The sequence below is a fragment of the Sceloporus occidentalis genome, unplaced genomic scaffold, assembly GCF_023333645.1.
Source record: "Sceloporus occidentalis isolate IW3139 unplaced genomic scaffold, rSceOcc1.0.p SCAF_1, whole genome shotgun sequence".
Lineage (NCBI taxonomy): Eukaryota > Metazoa > Chordata > Lepidosauria > Squamata > Phrynosomatidae > Sceloporus > Sceloporus occidentalis.
The window spans coordinates 233,870,508-233,893,747 of record NW_028316981.1 but is presented as its reverse complement, the minus strand read 5'-3'; the positions used below and the strand labels follow the sequence as shown (position 1 = coordinate 233,893,747).

General features: G+C 40.6%; 1 protein-coding gene across 3 annotated transcripts in view; it reads right to left on the bottom strand.

Moving 5' to 3' along the window:
• RFX3 (regulatory factor X3) overlaps window positions 1-22,410 on the bottom strand; it is a 180,466-nt gene extending 158,056 nt beyond the window's left edge. For 2 of the 3 annotated variants that reach the window (XM_089490131.1, XM_089490147.1), the window contains exon 1: window positions 22,219-22,300. The gene's annotated coding sequence lies outside the window, so the exon portion shown is untranslated. Of the gene's footprint in view, window positions 1-22,218 lie in introns of all 3 variants that reach the window. The other variant, XM_089490141.1, reaches the window with a different exon arrangement.
• Between the last annotated feature and the right edge of the window lie 830 nt (window positions 22,411-23,240).

The following is a 23,240-nucleotide window of genomic DNA, read 5'->3' as shown; positions in this document are numbered from 1 at the left end:
GTGTTAGTATTTTATTGTTGTATTGATTGTAAATAGTACTAAGTGTCATTTAAGGTTGTAATCCCATCTCGATCCGTGGGAGAGGTGGGAGGTAAAAATAAACTTAATATTATTATTGTGAGAAAATCTGGAATTTTTGGGAAGCTGTAATTAAGATTATAGAAGAAATTCTGCAACAAAAAATAACTCCTTCCCCTACTCTCGTTACTATCTGTTTTTATTGATGAAAACGAACATTTGAAACATAAACAATTAATTGGACTATTTCTTATACTAACAAGAATTGAAATCACCCAAAATTGGAAGACAGGAAATGTTAGAATGGAAGACTGATGAACTAGACTGTGGAATGTGATGCTGATAGAGAACATTTCTGATCCCTTACATCAAAATAATTCTCCTTGTTTTTCACTTGATGAAAAATTGTATTTTTACAATGGATCAGTTTTTAAATATAACCATCCCTTCCACCTATACAACATCTCAATGTTTGGCCTGATACTTTGATAAATGAATAACTCTATTATCTCTTATTTTCTCTTTGCAATAGTATCTGGTTGTTGGCTTCTGATCTAACCTTGTAATTTCCAGTTTTAACCTTGTAATCACATTTTCAACCTGAATTTTGTAGTTTTTGACATTGATGTATTGTTGTATTGATGACTTCAAAAATTAAATTAAAGTTAAAAAAAGGAAAAAAAATAGTGACCGGTGAGTAACCCTTGTCTTTAGCCCCTTACATACATTATTATGCTGCAAGACACCAGATATAAGCTATCAATCCAAGATTACTAGAGCAACTGAGTTACATAACAGATCGGTAATATGGGGAGTCACCAAGAATGGGGAGCCTGTCTCACAAAACATGACATCTTGTTATTGTTATTGCTTTTATTATTGTTGCCATCATCATCACCATACCTTTCTCCCACTTATTTATTTATTATTTTGAGTATTTATACCCCACTCTTCAGCCACAAAGGCTCAAGGCAGTTTACAACAGTAAAAACAAACGTAGCTGAAAATTCATAACACACAAAAGTTACAAATGTAATTAAAATGTCTAAAAATCTAAATCTGTTTAAAATATAAACTATTCTTCCGTCCTCCTCCCTCAGCACTCCAATTAGAGCATAGCCATGGAGTGCCTTTCCTGACCTCAGCCCACACAACAGCAAGAGAAAACAGTGTACTGTGACTAAAAACATTGCTTTACAGAGGTAATAATGTCTTCCATAGAAGGAAGGACAGCACTTGCCCACAAAATCTAGACTACAGGGGAGAAAAAGGAAATTTAGTTGCGGTACTGAATCAACACTCTACAATCCACTGCAGAAATACCTTGATGCTCTGGGATTTCACTGATGGAGACAGTCAACTTGCGCAGGTGTGTCCCCTGCCCCGCTGCTCCCAGTGCAGATTTTAGCTACCCCATGTATTGCTGCTGTGGCCAATTCCACATCTTGTAGCCATCCTTCTGATGATGAGCCTTTATATATTAGCTAGGCAGGTTTTCCAAGAACAGATAAAGAATCTACCACTAGGACCATACTCAGCATTATTCTTTCTGGCATAGCCTTCAAGAACTAAGACTCATCTCCACATCAAAATGAAGTGGCAGAGAAAGAATTCTTGGAGATCTAATAAAATATCATTTCAAAAATGATATTCTCTTTTAAAAGTAAAATAAATGATTCTCCTCAGCAGATTGGGAGAAGAACTGACATTTCAAGCTCATTTAAGAGGTATTTCAAGATATACGCTGTGTAAACTGAATCTTCAAAGAAATGCTTTTCAAGGATACATTTTTCCTCGGCTTAACTGTATTAGTTAATTCACAGTGAAGTTTTTAACAGTTTTAAAATAGTACGAAAAGAGATTCAACTATATGTGGAATTTGAACTTACCCTGTAGTTTTAACCTTGATTTTAAATAATAGATGGAAGTAATCATCTTACATGAGCTTTTACAGCACCTTTTATTACCTTGTATTATATAGCTAAACTATTATTTTGGCTTATATTTAGAGGAAAAGTATTCTGAACACACCTGGAGATTTTAGTTAGCCCAGAATTACTAGGCTTTTAAGCATTATATACTTTTTGACATAAGCATGGTTCAGTTTTGGCAATTATTCATTGAATACATTTGCTAATAACTTTCTTATTTATTTATTTCTAAAAAAACAGTATCTTGATGGTAGTATCATATGGTTTCTTCTTCTTCTTTTTAAGCCAAGTGAATTATTTAGTCAATACCATCATTTTAGAATGCTGGTATTCATATACTGTCGTATTTATTTATTTATTTCCTGCCTTTCTCCCAAGTTGAGATCCAAGGAGGCTTGCAACATACACGTGTGTGTGTGTGTGTGTGTTAAAACAGCACTTTAAAAACAATTAAAATAATTCACTTGAAATGGTAAAATGTTTTAAAACATACAAATTTCAAAATATACAATGTTAAAATATTCTAAGCCAACCCACCATCCCCCGATAAAACCAGTCCTGCATGATTTTAAAAAGCTTGCTGGAATAAGTTTTTGATCTGTTTAACATTTTGTTTAAATAGTATTTTGTCTATCAATATTTAACATTTTGGTCAGAATCATGCAGGTGACATATGCCATCATAACTATCAGTCACACTTTGTATGTAGTTTGACCAGCATGTATGTCCTTTGTGGAAGGTGGTGTTGTATACCACCTCAAGCAACACTCCTTTCCCTGGCTATAGAATAGCAGCTGGGGGTTCCTGGCTACTTGGTCCCTTGGCTACTGTTTGACTTCAGGGGAGAGCCTGGAAGGATTTCAGCTGTCCCTGTGCACACAGGGGGGGAAAAGAGGAGCCTTACACTAGGGTGGATGCTGCTCCATATTACCTGGGTGGGCAAGGGCAGCCAGACCACACGTGCACACACTCCTGCAGTCAAGTAACAGCAAGAGGACAGGGTTGTGACTAACAGGAACGAGCAACTTCTTTCCTGATAAAGTCCATATTTCACTGGAGAATCAAGCTCTGCTTGTGTGCTTCCTGGATTTAGGATACAATGTATTTATTTTATTGCATATCACCTTCCAAATATTTTCTGTAAAGTGATTAATCAACAACGATAAAATGACAGAGACACCATATGCAGTTTAAAGGTTTTCCAAATAAAAGGTAAGAGGGGAAAAATAGAGAAGACTGTTGAACAAAGTGATGTGTTGTTAACAGACCTCGTCCAACTGAAGGCACACTAGCTGATCTTCCTTTGCTGAGTTTATACCTAAATTAAGCTGAGACAGCTAGCCAGTGCTCTTAGAACTTTGGCTGGTAGCAAAATGCAGTCCTCTGCATTCCCAGGAAAGGTAAGGGGCATAGTTCTTTCTGACTGGGAGGAAGGAACCTAGATACTTCATATATATGTGACAATATTTTCAAGGCATGGCTAGTTGAATCCGTGGGTAAAAAATCCGTGGATATGGAGGGCCTTCTATATTTAAGAATAATCCCAGTTCCAAACATGCACATATATGACTGAGCTACAATTCTCCGGTCAAATTATTAAAATGGTACTGCATACGTCTGTATGTAGTATCAATCTTCCTTAGAGAAATGTTTTTATAGCTATGAATATATATATATATATATATATATATATATATATATATTATAATTCTTAATTTATTAGTTTATTGAATTACATAACACTATAGCACACCTATTTAAAAGGTGATATTGTACCACACAATCATAATCAGTTATAGTGTCTTATTAATGGAAGCATATAAGCATTTAGAAAGTGGTACCATTTGAAGAAGCATAAAAATAACCTCAGGTTCTGGAGCTGCCTGCAATATTTTAGGTAACTGGAACCAATACAATTTATTCATTTAATATAGCAATACATTTTAAAAGTTATTTCCCCCCATCTTAGTCCAAAGTATCCAAGAAAAATAGAGAAAAATCATTTTAAAAGAGTGAGAAACTGTGGCCCTTCCAGTATTGCTGGAATATAACTGCCATTAGCCCTAGCCAGCAGTGCTAAAGATTAGGGAACAGAATATTTGCAGTTCCACATCTGGAAGGCCTCAGTTGCCCACATTTGATTTAAAAGCAGGGGTTAAATTCAATGTTAATAATACCTAGAAAAGATTCACTGACATGAAAGGGCCCTGTTAGTTACAACTAAAATCCAGTTGATTTTTTTAATGGCTTTACTCTAGGCAAATTGGTCAATTGGTTTTTGATGCTCAAAAAACAAGAAACTACACACTCACAAATGTGTGGATCTGGGCAAATAGTACACACTTCTATCTAAGAAGTGGAAATGGATCTATGATAATAGGATGCACATGTTTAAACACTGAAAGGGCAACGATGACATAACAGCCAAGTTCAGGTCAAGCTTAAGCATTTTGCTTTAAACTCCTTTTGAAAGCAAAGAATGTCCTCTATTCAAGCCATTCTGTGAAAAGTAAAACAACTTTTTCTTCACTAGTCTCTGACCAGTGCTCATAACAAAGTATGGTTAGATGTTATCAGATTTTTAATTGGTTTTTACAAATGATAACTACAACTGTTACTTGCTTTATAAGCAAATTACTGGGATTACTTTTACCTATATAGAGTGAAACTCTGCTAAATTGCCATTTGCTCCCCCCACACCACCACCCAAATCCTTTTTATTAAGTACCACCATCTCCTAAGAGGATTAGGGAAAAATGTATAAGAATTCACTATAAGGTCTCAAACTAATAAAGCAGACAGCCTAGTAGCTTGTTCTGAATCCCAGAGAAAAGCAAAACATAAACTTACATTTTGCAAATGAAAAGGGCAGAAGTTACCACATGCTTTTCACAATCCCTTTGCGAGACAGTGGAAGTCCCAGCATAATACTTAAAAAATAAAAGTGACACCTGTTTAAAGCAGCCATCTGTCCCTCACCAGCTGAAGAAACCAGAGTCTTTCCACCTAATCTCTGATCTTCAGAAACAGAGAACTATACTGCACCTGGGAACACTTGCAGAAACACTTTTCACAACAACCGTTGCTCAAATTCCATATATAATTCTACCTATCAATTTATTGTACATATTGGGGAAAATACACACTTTTGAATACAAACATGCAGGCTTCAACAGTTTGCCTTTCATTCTTAGACAAGATGAATGGCTTCATTCATAATTAAAACATGCACTTGGGGTACTTTAAAGTAAGCCTTTATTCCTTTGGCATAGAATCTGATTAAAAAACAGCATGCTAACTCCTTAACAGTGGGTTTGAAAGTTTGCTGTAGTACTGATTCATATTTCTGATTCACTCACAACCTGTCAACTTAAATGCAGAGTGTTTGCCCAAATTAACATTTAAAATAAATATATCCAATATTTTTCCGTTGTTTCATATCAGTGCCTGCTGCTGTTAAAGTTTCTTTACAATCACAAGTTAATGGTTAAAATATGACACTGCAATATTTTTGTGAACTGAAAGTGGGAGAAAATAACAAGTGGAGATACATAACTGTAAAACTAATCTTATTTCCATTTAGAAAAATAATCCAAAGACTTTTTCTTTCTTTGTGGACTTTAAACAATGTTCTTCTTCTCCATCCTACCTCCTTAAGCAAGCAAGCAAACAAAACTGTAAAGTACAGTAAATGCCCATATTCATGGGACCAGCACCTGCAATTTCACTGACCCATGTCTCAAAAATATGTTCTGTCTAGACAGTTTTTAGGTCCTCCAGCATGATTCGATAGTATGCTTCTGGCAGATGTTATTCATTTCAATCAGGTTCACTGTTACCTGCAGCTTGATATTTCCAGAAACATCCCCCCTATGGATATGGGGGTCATACTGTATCAATTATCGCATCCCATGCTATACAGTCCGTCCTCGCCTTACGCGGGGGATCCGTTCCGGATCCCTCCGCGTAAGGCGAATTCCGCCTATGCTCGAGCCCCATTGGAAACAATGGGGCTCAGGCGCGGTGGTGCGGCGGCGCGGGGCGCAATGGGTGCGGGCGCCCATTCAATTGAATGGGACACGCTGCCCCTTCCGCCCCACACGCACCCCACGGATTGAGTGCGTATGCTCAAGGCCGCGTAAGGCGCGCCTGCGTATGACGCGGGCGCGCTGTATTTCCATCTCCTTACAACATAGAGAACACTTCTGGTACCAGGAATAACAAGACTTCTTGCTTCAAATGTTATATATTATATTCAGATAATATAAAAGAGAGATTTGGGTGAGGGAAAAAAATCTAAGTATAATTTGCTGTTGTGTGCCTTCCCAGTCATTTCTGACTTATGGAGACCATAAGGCAACCTATCATAGGGTTTTCTGGGGCTGAAAATATGTGCCTCACCTAAGGTCACCCAGTGGATTTCCATGGCTGAGTGGGTAACTGAATCCTGATCTCCAGTGTCGTAGTCCAACGCTCAAACCACTATACCACAGTGGCTCTCCTTAGTGTGACACCCTACAGCAGTGGTGGTGAACCTATGGCACGGGTGTCAGAGGTGGCACTCAGAGCCCTCTCTGTGGGCACACATTCTGTCATCCCAGCACAGAGTTTGCCAGAGTTTGTTATTAGAAAGCCAGAGGTACATGGCACTTTGTGATAAATAAGTGGGTTTTGGGTTGCAGTATGGGCACTTGGTCTGTAAAAGGTTCCTCATCACTGCCCTACAGTTTCCCATTTTAAACATGTAACAGAGGTAGACATGCTCCAACGTCCAAGAACAAACCTGGAGTCATTTTGCTGCTTGAATAGCTGTCACCAAAGCCATCACATTATTTGAATGTTTGGATATATGCAACTGAGACGTATGGAATAGTAAGGCAGAAAGTCTGACGTAAGACAGCTCTCTATTAATGAACAAGCAGCTTTTGAAGCACCCTCTCATGGGTAACACTGTGCTTCATCAAAATAATGTTACTCAAGTCCTACCTTCTAATTCAAGAGTTGTATAAGGGGTCTGCATGAAAGAAAAATAAGAAATCAATAAATGTATAAAAATAAAAATACACAATAATTAACACCTTATTTTTATATATTTATTCTGCCTCAGGTTTCTCAACACTTTTTTCATGATATGACAACGCAATTAGGCTGTAACTAAAGATATATATCACCCTGGTCACATTAGACCTCCAGGAAAGTGAACAGTTGGCACATTAGCCTCAACTGTGCAAAGAGACCTCTGAACACCTCCAAAGCCTAAGCTGAATCCAAGAGTGCCCTCAAATTGCAAACATGAGCCTTCAAAGAGTGTATGACCCCAACCAACTCAGAATGAATCCCAGTTCCCCAACTATAGTTTTATTAATCATGCCCACCTCTGTCTTATCTGAATTAAGCTTCAATTATTTACTCCTATCCAGTCCATTATGTATACCAGATACCAAGTCAGAACAAAAACAGCTTAGTTCCATTCAGAATGAAAATAGATTTGAGGGGCATCAGCAAGCTGGCCAACACCAAGCTTCAGAATGCCAGATGATATCCTCCAGTTGTTTCAGGTTTATATTAAACTGCACAGGGCACACCACAGGACAAAAACCTCAGCGCCAATGTCTGAAATCACCCTCCTGCTGAAAAGAATTGGTGCTATCATAGAACCATTCATTCATGTGTCGATTTCAGGATATGAGTCAAAAGTTATGAGTAGGTCTAAAAGAAGCAATGAAGACATCCTTTATCCATTCAAGACATGGATCACCCACCAAAGAACTCTGTCCTATAACCTGGACTGAAGCCACATTGAAGTGCACCAAGATAACTTTACATTAAGTCAATGACTTTATACAAAATAGCATTCTTACATGCAATGAGATGCATGGGACTCCTCTAGAGATGAGCAGCAGAGATTCAACAACAAAATGGCAAAAAAGAAAGAAAAGAAAAGAAAATATAAATATTACTTAATTTTTAAGTGTTGGCCTGCATCTAATCAGATTGAATCCTACTATTTACTGAGTTTTATGTGTACATGCAGGTGACAATATTAAACAAGCTATTTAGCCTATTAAAATGGTTTTAGAAGATGTAAAGCAGAAATGACTCCCTTCCCTTTTGCAATGCACTCCTTGTACATTCCAGCAAGGTTTCCGTCAACATGCATTGCTTGATACTCCTTGATAGCAGGAAGATCCCCAAACCACAGCAGATTGGAATTTAGCCTTGCTAAACTGAAATCCAGCATATAAAGCAGTAGTTCCCAAACTTTAGTTTTGGACTTCAGCTCCCCAAATTCCTGACTGCTTCCCAATCTGGTTGGGCTTCTGGGAATTGAAGTCCAAAACCTGAAAAACCAAAGTTTGAGAATCTCTGATATAAGACAACAGGCAGAGGGGCAAAAAAGCAAACTGGCAGAGAGTCTGTGTGTTTGCTAAACTGGAATAATTCTGTCTGCGTTTGGGAAATGTTTTTAATAAACAGTTACAGCTTTCAACTGCAATTGTGCACTGTAATATGCTGGTATTACATTCAGATATAATTTTACATCAGGTAATTTTTAACACATATAAAAAATATGAAATCTGTATTTCTCAACTCGAGGTGGGAGAAAGGAGAGTAGGAATTTTGTAGTAGTTCATTACCATTAGTTTGTGTGATTTGAAAGTATGAGACAGGTGAATTTACTTTACCTTTTCAGTCCTCTCAGCTCTATCAGCAAACTCTACAAATGTTTCGTTTAGTAGGGAGGAATCAGTGTTAAAGCACTGGGCTGGGACTACATGAGACTAGAACTTTTAAAAACAAATTCCATGGTTAAGAGTCCTTCCTCCAAAAAAGTTTAGAAAGATCCTCAAAATAAAAAGCAAAAATGAAAACTACAAACAGATTAAAGTAAACCACAAGTTATAGAGAAATATATTTCACAATTTGTGATGACTCCATAGTACTGAGGGTGAAACTAGAGGCTTCCCACTAACCATACTGAGTTTATGCAGCAACACTTTCAAGCACTGTTACTTGAAGACTCTCATACTGCATACTGTATCTACGGCTAGCAATAAATATAATGGTGTAGAGAAGATTCTTGTAAGTTTGTCAAATCCTTTTAATTAAAATTTCAGTAGCTGATATGGTCAGATACAATATTTTACAAAATGGTATGAGAAAAAACTATTTGCTTAGGTCAATAAAAATTAATACCTCTTAATTAGTACTTTGAGCAAATTTTTTTGCCTGAAAATTATGCTTAAGATCTCAAAGTCAAAATTTACAAAGCATATTTATATTTTACCAGTATTAATCACCTCAAGTGTTTTTGCACTGGACACATAATAGGTTTCCTTCTCTCAATAATATCTAAGGAGCTAAACAGATCACCCCTTTGGAGCAGCCTGTTGCTGCCTGTTTCAGCACCGGATCAGGGCTGCACCAACCACATGCTGCGACCCCGATCCGGCCTTTTCCCAATGCTAAAAGCAAAAGCAAAATGACACTCCTTTTCATGCTGGGGAAAAGGCACCTTTGCCAAGGTGATGGCACTTTCCAGCGCTCCTTTTGGCACTGTGTCATCTGGACGCAGCACCAAGGGAGCACCGTAACACCACCTGTCATGCAGTCAGGAGCATGGCATGATGGCAGCATCAGGGCATGCATTATGCGGACACATCTCCACTCTACCCCGAGGCCGGCATATAATGCCAATTTGTACAGCCTCTAAGTGATGGAGATCATTAGGTTTTAGGGGTTACCCTGGCTTTTTGACTGAATTCACCAGTTCATTACCAAATGGAAGTTTCATTCATGGAATGACTTTTTATCGTATTTTATTTGCCAGTCAAAAACCTAAGGTCAATTTGAGATCATAAGGACAAACTATGAGGACAGTCTCTCACAAAGAGATCTCCTGAGTAACAACAACAAAAAGCAAACTAAACACAAATTGTGAAAATTTCAACTGAAAGAATCATCTCTGATGCTGACAAAGGAAAGGCTTAGATTTTCCTGACCAGAGTAAGTCAAAAGCCTAAATCTTGATTTACATTTTCCAGGAGAAGTCAAGTCCTACAGTTATGATTTTCTCAATTTACTACTAAATTTATTGTAAGTTGGAAGTTTGCAAGAATTCAGCAAGATTTAAAATAAATTAATTACATTAAGAATTTACATACAAGTCAAGTTTCAACTTCTGACAAATTTAAATATTTACCTCAAAATTACTATGCAGTTTGAAATAAGGAAACAGACCACTCCAAAGGGACAGCTTGAAGCCGCCCTGAGAAAGCCAGATTGGGGCTGCAGCAACTGCACACCATGGCCCCAATCCACCTTTTGCCAGATCAAAAAGAAGTGGCAAATTGCTGCTTCTTTTTGTGCCAGCAAAAAGCCGGCTTTTCCTGCCCCGCCCCGGCTTTATGGTGCTCCTGCAGAATGCAGCATGTAAACACTGCACTCCCGGAGTGCCCAGAAGCCCGCCCATGTCTGGGCAGCTGGACAGCTTCCAGGCATCTTGGGGCATGAAGTGTCTAAACGACACGCCCCCCAAGCCGCCAGGAAGCCAGCATTTAGAGCCGGTCTGTTTCACACCTAAGTTCTGCAAGTGCAAGTTGGCAGAATTAAAAGTTTGCATTTATAACCACAGCAGAGCAAATGGCTGTCTCACAAAATTGACATGTAAGCTATTCAACACATGGTCAGAATTGCAGGTTTAAAATAAAAACTAAATGCTAAAACTCTATTTTGTTTCAGCATTCCCTCAACCTGCAGAGGAAATGGATTTATGATGAAAGCCCAAGGGAAATTGTGGGTGCATGGAGACAAAGCTGTAAGCAAGCACAGTATGTGAGACTTTAGAATCCATGTGTGCACTGCTTATATGGTGCCAATGTTAAGCCAGGCGTCTTAGCTTACAATTTCCATGCCTAAGTGAATTTGCAAGCTCCTTCACTAAAGCAAACTTTTTTATCCGTTTTTATAAAAACAGCAGTCAAGTGAATTACATGAACCTGATTGTGGGATGGTAAGAAGGATTTTTGACATTAGCACAGTTCTATAATGGCAGAAGGTCTAACTTCACATTAAAATAGTATAGATTCAGACAAAAGAGACTCATGTTCAGTTCTGTATCTAACCATAAAACTCTCACCAGCTTTGTACTAAAATCTGTCTCCAAAAGACTGTCTGCACTGGCCAAAAGCCCTCTGTTCCCTCCTGCCTCACATTGTCCTATTTGGATGATGCAGGCCAAAACCCCAGGGCCAGAATTTGGCCAGATCCTGGCAAACTGGACGTAGATCTGGTGGATTTGGCCTGAACCCAAGACAAACAGCCTTTAATATGGGTCAATTTGACCCCAGGCTGTTTAGACACACCACACTCTTTTCTTACCTTCTGCTAGTGAGCAGATGCCTGTTGCTGCACTTGATGCAGAAATGGGGTGTCTGTCTGCGACCACATGGCCAGGTGCCCCGTTTTTGAATCAGGTGCAGTGATATGTGTCTGCTTACTAGCGGAAACACAGGGGGGAAGGTAAGGAGCACACAGTGGTAGTGGGTCCCAGGGACAGTGCAGGGACAGGTGTGTAAACATCCCTTGTCCCTGCATCAGCCCAGGGACAGATTGGGACTAGCACTCGGGCCAGGAAAGCACAGCCGAGCCTGAGTTTTCCTGGCTCAACTGCTCAGGGCCCAAGTCTACCTTATGTCATAGAATACACTGATAAACATCAATGTCATTTGAATACTACAGAGTGCAGTGGATGTCAATCAGAACACCACATAATATTTACTACTACATTATTTTAACAACCCTCCCTGAAAGCACAATCCTATTTTTTTCCTCTGATGTTATGCCCCACTGGATTCAATGAGACTTACTCTAAAGCAGGGATGGACAAAGTGTGGCTCCAAAAGATTGTTTTTGTTGTTGTTTTCTTGTAGATCTTAGCCCCAGGCTCTCCACTCACCAACCATTTTTCTGAGGGGGGGGGGGGACCGCAAAGAGGCAAACTGTATCTCCTGGAAGCCTCCAAAAGGGAAATTCACCTTTTAAGGACGTCATCCCTTCCTCACCATTGAACATTTAAAAAATGCCTTTTTTCAAAATCCAAAGTAGATTCCCAGCAACTGACCACCACCCCACACACACTTGGGAGGGGGGCATTTTGATCAGTCTGTGCAATTTTCGAGTTCAATTACCCACTTAGCTATCAAGATCTCTTTCTGGGCTCAGCCCCTGTAGTCTTCCCTCCTACAGGCATTTCACACAAACCCACAGACACCCACAGGTTCTTTTCTGAATAACAACACTTCACACAAACTTGAACATGAAAGGATTTTATACAATCACATTCAGTCCCTCCACCCCCATATGTAGTCTCACTCAAACATACACCTACATCCCCCTCTTTTCCACAGCCTGCTGGCTTTATTAGCTCTACCCCTCCTCAGTCTGGTGGCAGCCAGGAAGAGTTCTGCCCAGGAGTCAATCTGGCATGGAACAACATAATATACATGTGCTTAAATGACTGAATGAAACAGAAACTTTAAAACTCTGTATTTTTGTGAATATGCAACTTGATTTCACCAAACTAGGAAATGAGACATTTCCTTCAATTGCCATAAACATTTAATATGGCAAAAGTCAAAGGAGAAAGCAGGGTACAAGTACAAAAATAGCCACAAAACAGAAGCAATTGGCACATCAAGAGAAAACGGTTGAATTTTTGTATCCCTTACAGACATTTCTCAACAGATGTTTTAACATTACTGAGTTTACCGCTTAGGTCCAAAACACACTGCAGGAATAATCCAGTTTAAAACTGCTTTAACTGCCCTGGCTCAATGCTAGGGAATTCTGGGAATTCTGTCAGAGCTCTGGTGCAACAATAAACTACAGTTCCCATGATTCCCTAGCACTGATCCAGGGCAGTTAAAGCGATTTCAAACTGGATTATTTCTGCAATGTGCTTTGGGTTACAGATGATTTAAACAAAATTTCATACACTTGGGATAAAAGTATCTCAATTTTAACATTATTAGATTAATCTTTATAAAGACATAGCATTGTTTCATGCTACGTAGGTACTTTAAGGACTGTATAATATCTTCTTACATTTCATAGGCACACTAAGTTATTTTGGACAATTCAAACACACTCTTGATTCTTTTTGTGAATGCGAATATTCACTTGTTCTCCACATATATTTCTGTAGTATAGTCATACATTTTGAAGTATAATTATTCATCATAAGAGTCTACACAGCCACATTCATAAGTAGTGTCCAAAATGCAGGCAACAATGTTATTTTGCCAAGATTAAGCTGATACGGAGGTGTTCATCCACATTAACAAATCAGTTCTATAGTTTTCATTTCCATCAGAGACAAATCTGTATGATCAAGCTGTTAAAGCAAACTACGTTTTTATTTCTATATTTAAAAATAGTTTTAAATATTGTGAATACTAAGAGATCAGTGTACAATCCAGATAATTTTTACGGGGTTATAGTACCAGATGAATCCTGATTCCCGTAATCACACTTTTTCAGCTGTGTACTCTAAGCTTCATATACTTTTAAAAAATACAAACTGTTCTTGTCAGGACTGGCTAGCAGGACATCTGCTATCTTGCTTGATAAGTCACAAGTACAGAGAAGATAAAGGAACAATTTAAAAGATCTGGGAAACCAGGCATTAAACAATACTTTAAAGAGTATAGATCATAGCAAAACTACAGTGGCCCCTTGGTATCCATGGGAGTTTGGTTCCTTACCCCCCATCGATAAAAAAAAAATCTGTGGATGCTCAAGTCCCAATATGTACATTGGTGCAGTAAAATGGTGTCCATTATATAAACTGACTTGCTTTTTAGACTTTTTTCTTTTTTCTTTTTTGTGTGTGAATATTTTCAAACCATAGGTGGTTGAATCCATAGATGCAGAATCCGTGGATACAGAAGATCACCTGTAATATAACGAAATATGCAAGCTGACCAAGATGTGCATATTGTTCACTGTACCCAAGCACTCAAATAGTCCCAGTTGTGCACACTGTTCCTTACCAAGAAGTCTACCTACCTGCAGATGTTTTGTTTTCTACTGCCTAAATGAGCCACTTCTAAAAAGCAAACCCCAACAACTATAGGAGCCATTTTGTGCTTGCGGCCCACTGTACTTTTAAACATCCTAGCTGTGATGCAAAGCATTACACACAACATTTTTCATTGACTTCTATAGACAGGGAACACTGCACATCAGCACTGCATCATTCCACAGGGAGAACTTCCCATCCTGTGCTGAAAACATTGCAGCAGTCCAGTCTGGATGTGATCAGGAAATAGATAAATCATACAAAAATCACAGAGTAGGAAGAGACCACAAAGGCTAGAAATGAATTCCAATTCCTACACATGCAGAGTTCAATGCATGCAACAGAGCCACTAAATCTTGGACAATTCTGTTTTTTAAAAAATACAGATCCCTAGCTATATTGTATAAACATTTTTTTTTACTGTCAGCATGAACACCTACATTTTTGTTAGCAATTAATTCTCAGAAGCATGCAATAGGGTCTGCACTGATGCCACTGAACTTTTGACTTTTATAAGAATGCCAAGAAGAATCTTTAGTTTGCTACAGTTTTTGATGCATGCAAGGGTTTTACAGGGAACAGGTCACATTGTACAAACTTCTAACGATACAGGCTACAGCAAAGTAGATTTAAATTACACTTTAAAGCAGCCTGTGCTGATGAAGGGGAATAATTCTCCTAGTATAGTTTAGTCTGCTTGTTTTATTATGGAGAACATAATAGTTGCATTTTCAAAATAATGCCTGACTAGACCCTTAAGTAATGGCTTACAAGTTCAGGAGCAATATAAATCAGGACCCGTTTTCTTTGGGATTCTTATAGATCAGACCTGCACAACTTAGCAGTAGGCAGGGGCCAAAATTAAAATAGTTTGACCTCTTTGGGATGCAAACAGGGGTGGTGGAGGAGCTGCCTTTGAAGCCCCACCTGGCAGCTACGTCTCAAGACTCGGAGGACATGGGAGGGTGAGGTGGTGCCCTCTCAGTCCCTGGGACTTAGAGGGCATGGGATGGGTGGGTGTGAGGTGGTGCTCTGTGAGGGTCACCATAAGTCAGAAACAACTTGAAGGCACAAAACAACAAGAACAACAACAAAGCCCCATTAGAAAAGGCAGGGTGGGGTAAAGGTTTAAAGTTAGAGACCAGGGTTTGAATTCCCTCTTGGACCACTGGGTGGCCCTGCATAGTCACACTCTTTCAGCCTCAGGGAAAGACAAGGCAAACCCAGTCTGAACATAATCTTGACAAGAAAATCCCGTGCTAAGCTTGCCATAAATCAGGAATGATTTGAAAAGCACATAAAATCATACATAGGATTGCCATAAGTCAAAGCTGACTTGGAGGCAATGAACATCAGCATATTGCTGCTTTTAGGACCCAGCCTGGATCTGATGCCTCTTGGGACAGAAAGCTTGGGGTCTCAACCACCAGGAAGGGCACTGAAGGAAAGGGGTGGGGTGCAGGTGGGAAAGCCCCTCTTCTTCACCCCCTTTCTTGCCACACTTTCTCAGCCTCTCTTCTCCTCGCCCCGTGGAGCTGCTAGCTAGTTCCCCCAATATTGCCACAAATGAGGTTGTTAACTTTTGTTGTTATTACTCAACAGACCTCTCATCAGGCTGCTGTTTCTTTCTGTCTGGGCTGCCTGAGGTTTCAGGAACAGCAGCAGTGTGGCCATAGCAAAGTAGAGACCACCCATCTACCTGTCCTCCTCTTCTTCTCCCTCGGCAGGCGAAGAGCTGTGGCTGCCTCATGATCTACCATGCAGGGCTCTGGAGGCCTAGGGAGGGGGCAGTGCCTTTGGAGGAGGAGGGGGGCCGTCCGGGTGGGGTAAAGGAGAGAAGAAAGCCTGCAATCCTCCACATCCCCAGGGGCTGCACAAAATGCTTTGGGGGGCCTCCTGTGGCCTGCAAGCCGTATGCTGTACAGACCTGTCATAGATGTTCCATGGTACATTACCCATCACACATGTCTGTTCTGGTGCTCTCTTCCTCCCCTAGGTTTTGGCACTTAGCTCAGTTAGGCTTACTAAAGCAGATGAAACCGCAGTAAGTATAAGAAACAAAGGGCCGAAACAGATGGCCCTAATGGGTGGCTTAACGCTACCCCTTTGAACATTGGGTTGGGGCCATGGAAACTGCACACCATGCCCTCAACCCAGCTGTCTGCCAGTGCAAAAAGAAGCAGCAGAAAGCCGCTCCTTTTTGAGGTGGCAAAACATAGACTTTTCTGTTGCCGCGGTAGTTTTGCAGCGCTCCTGTGGCATGCTGTGTCTAAACGCCGCACTGCCAGAGCGCCACAAAGCTGCCCCCCGTGTGGTCGAGCAGGTGGCTTCATGGAGGTTTGGGTGTGTGTGTGTCATCTAAGCAACATGCCTGCAAACCTCCAGGAAGCCTCCACGAAGGGGCAATTTGTTTTACCCCAAAGATATTTCTTTCCTCATTGTTCTTTCCTCCTTACCTTGTCAGATGATAACCAATATCCAAATCACAAATACAGCTGTCACAGAATATGGGGCAGACTTGTGGAAAGGAGCCATGTCATTCCTCCTATGCCTAGCCAAGAAGAGAGGAAAACTAACACAAACTGAAGGACCCAATCATCTCAGCACTGAGGACAATCTGCTTCTCCTTCTAGTGAAAGCACCTAAATCTAGTCAAGACTTACAAAATTAAGCTTCTGGAGGTACAGCTGACCTGTTGGTTACTAGTCAATCCAAGAGTACAAAAGGCTCAGCTACAGCTGCCAGCTCAAATAAACATTAAGATAAATTGCCCCCCATTTGTATGAGGCAAAACAGTTCAGTAAACCATCCATGCTCCTGTAAGTCAAAAGGAGCTAAAGAAAGGCTGTTGAAACGCATGAAAGAAACATGCTCTGACGGATGTATGTCCATATGAGAGGATGTTTGTGCATTCTTGGGTGCATTTTCCAGTAACTACACACTAGGTATACAACTTCCAGAAATGTTTACCCACTCGCTATTCTTAATAATATCTAAGCATTCATATACTGTATTACAGTTGGCTCAATATATACTCACTTTAGTAAATAAGAATATAAATCTCAAAAATAGATTTAAATGAATTTACATTTATCTTGGAATCAGGACTACTCATCCTGTCTTCAAATGGATATCAGATGATCAAGGAGAAGAGAATAATATGAAAGAGATATGGAATTACTGTAGGTGGCAGATGATCTTCTTAGCTAGGCCCAGAAACTGGAACAAGAAGGGAATTAGATTTTAAGATCTGTCTTCTGAACCTATTATGATTCCTGAGATACTGCACATAGTATTTAGTGTACCCTGTCCCAAGATCAACTCAGAAAATAGATCACGACCTGAAATCTTGGGACAGGGTACACTAAATACTATGTGCAGTATCTCAGGAAGCATAATAGGAAAAATGCTGTCATTATAAGAGATGTGAAGGTGCAAGAAAAAACTGGGAAAATGGGAAGGAGAGGTTTTTTCCTACTTTTCCTCCTCAAAGCCTTTCTTCCTGGGGGGAAAAATTTAAAGTTGGATCATGGTAAATTTTCTTTTAAAATAATGAACAAAAGGTTTACAACAAGAGGTTCACATATTCCCTACCCCAAAAATAATTTCTAAAAGTTATGTAAGAGGAAGACATTTTTGTAAAACTTTATACAGTATCAAGTTATTACAATTCCTGGTCATGCTTTCCTTTTTCAAGTTATTTTATGTGAATGAGGATGTTATGTCTGCATGATATAGAGAATGGGTTGGAGACAAAATAGAGAAAATTCCTCTATTTTTAGGAAAAATATAAAATTTGTAGTTATATTTTGAATAAAGTATACTTTTCATATACCAAATATGATATTGTACAACTCATGTTATATATAATATATATATAATATATATATAACATATATATAATATGTTTAAATTCCTAAACTGACTTGTAACCCCATAAAGAGTGCTAATATTGCATTAATGAATTCTGAATATTATTCCTCTCACCAGAGTATATGTGCTGCCAAAGCAAGCACAAATGATGCCAGGTGATCTAGCTGAAATGTCTGTTATCCCATTAATCACCAGAGATGATTTGGCTGATCTGGCTGGTTAGGTGCATGTCTCCTTCCTCCTTAACCGCTCCATGTCCATCCCTCCCTAAGGTGCGCGCTCAGTGGAAGAGGACAAACATCTCAGATAGATGAAGTTTTTTTCCCTAGAAGTAAGGTATCCTTCCCCCTATGGCTTCAAAATTTCCCAAAATTTTCCCTGCTCATTATGGTTTAACTTATGGTCAGCCTTTCTTATCCACAGATTTTTTATCCACGGATTCAAGCATCCACAGCTTGAAAATATTCTCCCCCAAAAGTCTAAGTTCCAAATAGCAAACCTTGATTTTCCAGTTTATATAAGGGACATGACTTTACTATGCCATTGTATTTAATGGAACTTGAGTATCCACAGATTTAGTTATCCATGGGGGTCCTGGAACCAAAACCCAGCAGATACTAAGGGCCCACTGTATATTCAGTTACATCCATCCAGTGGAACAGACTCTATTGGCAGAATAAATTTCCTCTCCCATTCCACAAACTTACTGTGGGGATTAGGGAATTCCCCAGGAACAGTCCTGGATGTGCAGATGGAAGAAAAGGTAGTTGAAGTCCACTTACACAGAACTGCACACTACACTTTCTTCAACAATCAAGAATTTACAATCCACCCAATGGCCTGCAGATGAACAAAAATTCTCCACATATATTTATTTTAATATGTGGGTTTTTGAAAATCAAATAAGGAAAGGTAGATGAAATTTCTGTCTCTTTCCACAACACATTGAGTCTTCCTCACACAAGATTTATCTACAGGATTACAACAGGACATATTTCCTGTATTTAAGTTAGTATCACAGCAGTCCTGATAGCCTACACTTAGCAAAAGCCAACTGGGATACCTGAAGAGAACTGACATACTAAGGCACAATAGAAAGCTACTGAATCTGTCATTATAAGATGCAATTTCCATCTCATATCCCCTGATCTGGTAATTTAATTAATGTGAATGAAGAAAACGGTTCACTACCTGAATGATCAGATCACAAAATATTTTACTAGTCACAGGCCAAGAGTGTACAGTGTACTTCAGCATTCAGTACCAGCAGAACATGGACTTTCTTTCCCTGCTCCTCCAACTGTAGCTATCTGCAGCACCAAAAACATAGAGTTTCTCAGCCCTCTAGAATAGGTTTTTTTTTGGGGGGGGGGGGAAGGAGGAAAGAAATGTAGCAGAAGTAGACTATTGGATCCTAGTCACAGAAAGAAAACAAACCCTCATATACTCTTGTTCATTGCCTATGGGACATGATAATCACAGTGATAATACCTTGTACTACTGTATTGTGGGCCAGAAAGAAAATAATCAGATCTTTTTACTATCTTTTTAAATCAATAATTTTATTTTAAAGAAAAACCAACTGGTGGGTATAGCCAATAGGAAGAGGGAAAAGAAAGCTATTCTTATAATAAGAATACAACACAGAAAGTGCTGTTAAGTAGGCTCCATAATCTTCTGAATACGTAATAATTATATTCAGTATTTACGTGTTAAACTGTAGTGTAATGGGTCTGTAGTGGTCTGAGCAAGAATGATATTTTCTTTACTGCTCACGGAATAATCACAAATCTTTAATATAACATGCAAATTATACTATATGAGACACAAGTATTAATTAAGAAAGTAGTTCTAGTTTTACCAAAGCATTAATTGTGTAACCTGCTCCTCACTTGACAATCTGGGGAAAAATAAACACTGCCACATTCTTCAGGGGCTGCTCTGTCAGATAAATCAATATCTTACTGCTGGCACTGTTACAAGCAACCACCTATTCAATACAGGTTTCAAATATGTGAAAGATAACAATATTCACAATTAAATTAGTCTCCCTTATACAAAATGAACCAAATTAACAACAACAACAAAAACAGGTGGGGAAACATTCAAAATTCCAAAGTCCCATTAACTAAAACGAGTAAAGAGGCAGGTCCTTTTAAATCATTAATATTCACGCAGGTCAATCCTATGCATGTTTACACAGCCATAAGTCCCATGTAGCTGAGTTAAATAAGCATGCGCCCAGGACTGCAGTTCCAATAAAATGTTAACTCTGGTGACCATCATTGCACACTAAGCAATGATTTGCTGCCATGTTAGAAGAAAAGAGATGGAGGCATCAAGTGTAAAGTAACTGAAAATCAACAAATTCTCCCAGTGAGGAAGTACCAGAAATTTTACCTTTTGTCCTGAAAGAACAAACAATTACCAGATGCTCCTAGCACAATTCTGCAGATCTCAACTAGCAACCATGAAAATGATTAAATGTACACACACTATTAAGCTCAGATGATTCGTAATTCTTTATGGTCAGCCTGACACTTTCTGAACCCCATGGGAAGGAAAAAACAAAATACAAAACCCACCATGTTCCTAAAAGCTATAAAACTTAATGTGATTTCTGGCTATGCTTTCCCCTCTCTTTCCTGCCCCTTTCTCTTTAATATGTAGTCTCATAAAGGGCAAATAAAGCTACATTTTATGGTGTTTGGGGATTAGAGAGGTTGACGATAAAACACAAAATGCATCTTTTGCCACAATCACGGGCGAAGTCAAGGCTGAGTACTCAATTCAAATTACATCGCAAAAGTAAAAAAAGGGGGGAAAAGAAGGAAAAACAAAGGTGAATGTGAAGATTTCACTAACAGATTGCAAATAAACACGAAGTTGTGGCGAGGTGTGTAACAACAGGAGGATGATATGCCACACAAAGAAGGCCAGTGTCCCCCGCCACAAAGTTAATGGCAACAAGGAGGCCAACAACCTGCTCATAACAAAGCGCAGAAAGGGGTTTTAAAAAGCCAGTGTGGAGAAGAGGATCAGATGCAGGGGGGAAATGCAATATTTCCCACATAAAAAGAGTTGTGTAAACTAAATAACAGTGGCTAGGAACTAAGTGCATATTGGAGAAGTAACCCTCCTATAAGGAACTGAACTCTTTGTAAAGTCTAATGCACCATGATTTCAATGCAAACCTGTGGAGAAACTGTCCATTTGAAATCCCTTCAAGTATGTTACTCTGAAAAACACACAAAAAAACAGCAAACCCCCCCCCCCCAGTCTCTAAAATCCACAAAATCCCATCTGGAGTCCAAGCAAGGCCCAACACACACACACATTACAAGAGGAGGGGAAACAACCCCAACAGGGGCACGTTTTTGGTTTTGTTGGGTGCTAAAGTTTCATATGTGTGTGTGTGTATGACCAGAAACAATATGCAGAACTGGAAGAAGCATCCCCTCTTCTTCCAGCAACTTCCAGAATAAGCAGCAGAGGAAAGGAAACAAAAAACCCCCAAAGCACCACATCCACAGTGTGTGTGTGTGCGTGTGTGTGTGGTGACCCACAAGTGTGCTTCCCTCTCCTTCTCCAATCCCCTCCTTCCACCATAATTCACCACAATAATAAATAACAATTATCATAATAACAATAATTATTTATTACTTGCATAATAATAATACCAAGCTCCCCTCTGGGTCCTTGTAGCCCACCCTGAGATCCCAAGAGGGGTGGGAAAGGGGGGCATATAAAGGGAACCCAGAACAGGCCAGGAATGGGATCATACAACCACAACCAGAGAAGATGCATCCTTCCCCCACTTTCCTCATTGAAGCCCAATGGAGCAGCAGCTCCAGGCCAACCCTGGATGAAGGGGGGGATAAAAAGGGAGGGGATGCCCATATAATGAGAACAGGCCAGGAATGGGATCATACCATCACAACCACACACATAGACACACACACACAACCAAAGAGGATGCATCCTTCCCCCACTTTCCCCATTGAAGCAGCTCCAGGGGGATAGAAAGTGAAGGGAGGGAAGAAGGGAAGCCCATATAAAGAGAACACGGGCCAGGAATGGGATCATACAACCACAACCACACACACACACAACACCAAAGAGGATGCATCCTTCTCCCACTTTCCCCACTGAATCCCAATGGAAGCAGCTCCAGGCCAACCCTGGATGAAGGGGGGATAAAAAGAGAGGGAAAAGGAGGGGGGAACAACAGCAGGAACCTCAGACTGGAGGGGGAGGAGGGAGAATCCCCACAACAACAACAACAGCAGCAGCAGCAGCAACAGTCATATTCACCTGGGTTGTGGAGGGCTGTGGTGTTGGCGATGGTGGTGGTGATCCTGCTGGTTGTTGTGGGTGATGGTGAGGATGGGGGTGAGGAGGAACAGCAGGAGGAGGAGGAGGAACAGGAGGAGGAGGAGAGGAGCCGTTGTTGTTGATGGGTAACAGTCGCCAGGACTACGGTGACTATGGCGCTTGATTCACAAGGCAACGGTTGCTATAACTCACAAAAGGGAGAGAGAGAGAGAGCGAAAGAGAGGGAGGAGGAGGAGGGCGCCCAGCCTCGTCGGCCCGGAAGAGGCGGGGCTTAAGGGGTGACTGACAGGACGCCTCGAGCGACCCCCCCTTTAGCTTCTCTTCCCTCTCAGAAAGCTTTGGCGCTTCGTGTGGGGGCGGGGGGAGGGAGAGGTGTTACGTTTCTCTCCGTATCGTCCTGGCGCCGCGCATGCGCTATGAGGGCAACGCGACGGTTGATAGCGGCGGTTATTCAACCCCGCGTCGGCGGTTGCTGCGGCGCATGTGCGCGCGCTGCGATGAAACCCCGCCCCTCGCCCCCGCCCCCCCCCGCTGTTGGGGAGGGGGAAGCTCCAAGGGGCGTGGCCACTCTCTCCTCTGCTGCTCCCGCGTGGGGGAAACCTGGCAGTGGCTTCCTTGTCATTTCCGGCGGCGGTTGTTGTGTGAGAGAGAGGGAATCAACCAGGGGAGGCCGATGTCCCGGATGTGGAGCGCCGAGGAGGAAGAAGAAGGCGCGCGCCTCCTTCGGGCCTCAGTCCTCCCTTCCCCCCTCTGTTTGCTTTCCTTCCTTTCAGAGCTGCCTGAGAGGAGAAGCAGAAGGGGCTCTGCCCCATCCGCTGCTTCTCACTGCTGGCCCTTAAAATGGCTCGGGTGAGGGTCGCCCTGCCGCCATTTTAGGTGGGGGCACCGCCGCGGGCCCTGGCTGTAAAAACGCCTCCCCCTTGGAAGTAGACTGAAGCACAGTAAAAGCTCATGCTCCCAACTCCTTCCTTTCAGTTAGTCTCAAAAGTGCTACAAGGTCC